The following is a 6211-nucleotide window of genomic DNA, read 5'->3' on the forward strand; positions in this document are numbered from 1 at the left end:
TGTTCAAGAGTGGTTACAAAGTATGACAAATAGGCTCATTTTTCTCTCTTTTCCCCCACCATTTCTGGCAAGTACCTCTTTATTTTTGACAAGCTTGAGGAGGATAACATTTGCTTGATTATAAGCTCATCCTTCGGATGAGTCCAACTTAGTTTAATTTCGAACCCTAAGAAGGAGTGGTTCGTTCTTGTTTGTAATTGAACAGGTCCTTTACTGTGAAATTTTAACGAGTCCAATATAGGAGAAACTTGGAATTTTTCAATTTTAGAGAGTCTGAAAAAACTTAAGAAAACTCCAGGGTCGACATTTTTCGTAAATTTGTGTCTCCCAAGCCTGAAAAAGTATAAAATAATACTTGAGAGAACCGCTTGATCTTTACGACCAAGGAGTACTTTTCGTAATTAGTGTCCCTGATCCGAAAAAGTAAAAAAGCGATCAACGACACGTCGTTTTATAACCAATATCGAATTTGAAACGACAAAAATCCAGCAATCTTTTCATGTTATTATGGCTAGAAAAGAGTTGTAAGTGGACCGTCTTTTAATTCTGTTTTAATGAGTTTAAAAGAAAAACTCGGCAATCTTTTCATGTTTTAGGAGTCAGAAAAGAGCTTAAAGGTGACTATAAATGTTTTTTCGTCGAAAATGATAAATTTCGTCTGAATAATCTGTTATCCTGAACAAAAACGCAAACATTACTCATACCTGTTTGAAATGGATAAAAATGTTGCAAAAATACCTTTCCAAAGTGAAACATAAACAAATTTGCAATTTATTTACTCAAAAAACTTATAAAAAGGTCCTCTGTCAATTCATTTTTACCGTTTGAGTTTTGGGTGAGAAAATAGTGCTTTTGTTCAGAAAACTTCCCGTGAAGATTGCAGAAAATCCAATCATCGGAATCGAATGTCGTCTTCTCCAGGTAATCCACATCATCCTACTCTTCATTTTTAACCATTTCATTTCTTGTTTTAGGCTTTCATTTTATTTTTTGGAGGATTTTTAGGCTTAAAACCCGCGCGCGGGGGCCTGCAAGTGTACCATTGCTGACCTGCGGACCTCGACTTTTTATCCATTGGGAAAAAGTCAGGGGTCCGCACCTTCCATGTAGACAAGGTGCGGTCCCATGCACTGTGTCTAACCCGGAGGGTGCGGTCCCCACCGCAAGGGTTTTTTAACCCAAAATTTCTCAAAATTGGCCCAAACAAAATAATTTCTAGCATTCTAATTTATCTTTTTACTTGATGCAGAGAGTACATCATGCTAGATTGGCGTGAACAAGAGCATGAGGACGTGGATGCTGCCGCATGGAATCATCAACCTTCGCTTGATGCTTTGAAGGCGTTGTTATAGCTCGAAATCTCACTCTTATGGTTTGTGATGCTGTACTCATGGCCTAGGGCAACCCCTCCTTCCAGATCTGGTCCTAAAATTTAAAAAACAGTGTTTTATCCCTTATACGCAACATTGCCCTGAGTTAAACGCGTGTATACGTGGGTCTGTGTATATCCAACCCGCGTGTATGTATTAAAACACTTAAAAAGATATAAAATTCCTTCTTTTCGGGTGGAGATCGCGGGTCTTACCTGCTGATCACCTGTTAGTGCCCGTGGCCCAACTGTTCCCAACCAACTCCTAACTAAAAAACTACTTTGGAGATGCTATAAAAAGACCTCAAAGGGAAGGCCTAAGGGGGAGAATAGAGAGAAAGGTTATTATGCTGAGATTTTTCCCTTGGCCAGGTCTGAAGTCCCTTGTGCCTTCTACACTTCCCCCATTTTGTACAGGAAACCTTTGTTTCCTTGTGTGTTGATGTTCATCCACCATTTATGACATCATGGAGAGAGTCATGGAAGGAGTTTTGTTAGAGGCTTGAGGCTGGAACGGATCCGGAAGGAAGCTTTGCTTGGAGCCTGCTGAAGGTGGCTCAGGTGAACATATTCCTTTTTATGTACTTTATTTGTCTATAATAAAAGAAACACATGTCTTGGTTCCCGAAATGAATCTTCTTTATGTTAATGATATTCATGTTTTGAATTCATGTGCAAATGGTTGTTTGGATTTCATAACTAACTACCTTTCTTTATAACATGAAGATGGTTTTTTTATAAGTTTTTGTCCATGTATTGTTGTGTTCTTTGAATTGTTTGTTTTCCAGGACAAAAGAGAAGAAGGGAACTCCAAGAAGGGTTTGGACCCTAAAGGCCTTCTCAAACGTAAGACCGAAGGTACGTACCCTTATCATAGAATTTGATTATAATAGCATAATGGCTGTATGAATGCATGTTTCTTTGAATAGACAACTTTCAGTCTGCTAGGGTTTCACCCAAAAAGCCCTAGGGGAGTAATTCCCTCTACCAAAATTGCCGACTCCACTGGGGACAACACTCTTGTTGTTCCTAGTTTGGGTGTTTTTCAAGCCAATCAGGGCTTAGCTGCCTTGTCTGCTTGCTGTCACTGTCTGGTCTGTTCTTGAACTTTAAGCTTTGTCAGTTTCTTCAGTTTGTCTTTTTTATTTTTTCTTGAAGCTTTTCATATACACTATTTTTCTTAGATACAGAGGCGTATATACGCTTGTTTCTTTGAGTGAACCCGCGTATACGCAGGTTTCCTCAAATACAGTCACGTATACACGCAATCTGTACTACAGTACAGTCGCGTATATATTCCAATTTTCAAGATTTGTAAATCTTTTTGGCCTCTGAAGGTTTGTCTGGTGGTTTGAGTCAGTTTGAAAGAGTCATTTTCCAGTATCAGTTATTTGTTTTACAGCGAGCATCTCGTTCTGAATTCTCTCTGATTATAAGGAGCGTTGGTCTTGTTTTTTGTTGATTGCAAGCGTCATCGTTTTTGGCTAAAGCATTCAAGATTTCTTGCTAGGAATCTTGGCTGCTATGTTTCATCAGGGTAGGAAGATTGAATTCAATCTTTGTGTTAATCTTGCTTTTGGTGACTTTTTGTTTGCTTGACAAAATCGCTTTTTGTGACCATCTACTTCTTTGTTTCATGAAAGTTGTTGTTTGACACTTTCTTGGAATTTGTCTTTTTGATCTTTTTGGTTTTCATTGCCAAGGCTTTCATTGCTGCTTTTGATTGTTAAGAGCGATTTTAAACACATTTATTTTTGTTGGGTTTTCATCCATTAAGTGGTGTTGATTCGCAAAAGTGTTTAATTGCCTATTCTTCAATCACAAGTTTCGGCATTGTTGAGAGCATTTTTTGAAAAGACTTTTTTGTTTGTTGCTTTGAAGAAAATCTTTTGAAAATCTTAGTTTTTCTTTCTTGAACTTGCTTTTCATTTCGTTTCCTTTTAGAGAAGTGAAAGTGCTTTATGTTTGTCTTAGAACTTGTTTTTAGTGTTTAGACGAAATGAATGGAAACATCTCATATTCCATCTAGGCATCTTAAGTGGCAAGATAAAGTTTGATAAGCAAGCAACTTTCATTTTTGTTTTTAGAGTAGTTTTGAATCTTGCATCCACATATAGTTGTTGCATTAGGATAGATTTGCATCCCATTTTAGGCATCCATAGCTTTGTTAGCTTTTGTGAGTGTGAAGTGTGCATTGACAAAAAGAAAAGGAAAATTTGTTTTATTAGAAGTACCTCTGAACCCTATAGAAATTGCTCTTCATCGAAAAACGAAAAAGTGCATGTGCATGTAGTTAAGTTTTTATTAATTTCTTTTGCGTCAAAAAACATTACTAGTTTCACTTTCGTTACCTTGTGACTTAAAGAACAGCCTAATAAAATCAAGCGCTAACTAAAATTCACTAGAACTTTTTGTTTTAGTCAGTTACACCAAAAAGATTAGGATTTTAGGGCCTTGGATTAGGCGAGTGGAGAGTTAACTCTCCAAGGCCATATAAACGTCAAACGTAGGAGTCTGAATAACGAGAGAAAATCCAATAGCGTTAGGAAGACCAGGAAAGCTCCGGATCTGGGAGTTAAGCACAAGGGTCTGTAAAGATAGGGAAGAGAGATACCCCCTCTCCTACTTGTCCGAACTTACCTCACGACTGTTCCGCCTGGCTTCTGCGACGAGTTGGTATCCATAGTTGCTTCTCCTAGGGAACTACACAGGTGGCTACGGAGGGGAATCCCGTGGCACCTAAGGTTGACGTTGTATCACTCTCGACAGTACTACTGGAGGGCACCCTTGCGAAGCTTGGGGGCTTGCACCGGCACAGGCTGTTGTTAGGAGGTCAGGGTAACTTCCTCTGATACCTTCGCTGATAGGACTGGGCCCTCATCATCCCAGACTATCTTCGGAAGGCCCCTTATTTCACTTTCTCGTATTTTGGTGTCCGGTGTTAATCACCCAGAGCGGAAATACTTAGAAGTTGTTTGACTGGCTGTATCTTTAGGGACTTTATAGTGTGTGCTCTGTGCTCCTAGTTGGCCTAGCTTTCAATTTTTTGAGTCTTTAATTAGATCATAACAAAAAATTCAAAGTGGCTGACCGATCTCCAAGACGGTCTTGAAGACTTCATGGTCTCTCACCACCAAGTTTAGAGCCTTCTCTTAGAAGGCGCAGAGGCAATACTACCGGTGGGTTCCATCCCACACCGGTTGACGCATCAGGGATTGATCCTCCTCTCGGGGGCATTACTGGCCAAGCAAGGCCTGGCACTTCTGAGCAAGAGAGGGACACTCCAGTCCTTTCTCGAGTTCTCTTTCAAGCGGAGAATAACATAGAGGTAGAAGAATTTTCAGAGTCATTAGTGGCTCCAAATTCTCCACTACCATCTAGTCATCCAGACGTATTACAATACGTTGGGACTTCGATGCATAGACCGTCAAGTCCAGGTTACGCTACGCACTTACCATCGATGACCACTACTGGAAGCATGGCTTCTACGAGTGCTACGACTATGCAAACCCCAACATCGGTGCAAGGGGGAGGAACCATTTCCATCCCCTCCGCTTCCTTGTTCGGATCTTTTGCTAGCACATCTTTAGTTGGGTATACCTCCATTCTGTCCACGAGTGGAAATGCCCAAACCAATGCTTTTGGTACTGGATTCTTCCCTTTTGGCACCCAATCACAGGGTATTCCATCGGTTCCGTTTAGTGCCGCTACGTCCATGATGGGCGGATCGGCTTCATTCCAGGGTTTTCCTTTCGGAAGTGGTCATATACCACATTCCAACCCGACGGTAGGATCCATGCCTTTTTCTTCTGTAGGACAAAGTAGCAATCCTTTCCAAGGTTGGAATAACCCTGGGGTTAGTAGCACGGGAACTGGGAATCCGTTTATCGGCCAACAAGGGAATAGGTCATACTCCACGGTTAGCATGTTTCAAAGTATTCCTCCCCTTGCTTCGGCTTGGAATCCGTATCAGGGGTTATCAACTCCCTACAATCCTCTAGGAGGAAACTTTGCTGGTTATGGAGGTTATACAGCCGGAGTTGGTCAAACTCCAAATTTTGCTGGACCACAAGGCTTGCCTTTTGGTTCAGCCGGTTCTACTAGTTACTTCGGGCAGCCTGGTGCCTCCCAAATTCCAGGACAATCTTTTCAGAGCTTTGGGAGTTCTGCCCAGTCTGGGTGGAATCCCCAAGGTCCTCCTCGGCTTCCGTTTCTGGCAACGTTAAACTTGCCAGATCTCACTAAGTTAACAAATGACCCAATCAAGTACAATCCGGCCTGGACTCCGGTCCCAACCAAACTCCCTTCGGACATTCCAAAATTCGAAGGGAAGACTGGTGAAGACCCAGGCGACCATGTAACCACATTCCATTTGTGGTGCTCATCTAACTCCCTTATCGATGACTCGATTAGGTTGAGACTCTTTCAGTGCACCTTGACTGGTAATGCGGCCAAATGGTATATAGAGTTGCCAGGGGGCAGCTTTACATCATTCACTGACTTAGGCAATATTTTCTTAAATCACTTCCAGTTGCCTGTCCGCTATGATGCCGGAACTGAACTTCTGTCCACCTTTCGTCAGGATAAGGCAACCCACATTTCTGACCATATTTAGGAATGGAGACGGAGAAAGAGGCTCATTAAAGCCGAAATCCCTCCGGAGTACCATCTCGAGTGGTTTTTGAAGTCTTTACAACCCGAGATCTCCAAGGATGTCTCCATGTCTGGGGTCTATTCTGAGGAGCAAGCCATTTTTAGGGCCCAGCAATTAGAATTGATCTACTCTCAGTCTGGGATCCTACAAAAGTACTTTCCAGATGCTCCTGGATCTAAGGTTGATGT

This window comes from Pinus tabuliformis, chromosome X, assembly GCF_031772625.1.
Source record: "Pinus tabuliformis cultivar Carrire ecotype Pingquan chromosome X, CPIR1, whole genome shotgun sequence".
NCBI lineage: Eukaryota > Viridiplantae > Streptophyta > Pinopsida > Pinales > Pinaceae > Pinus > Pinus tabuliformis.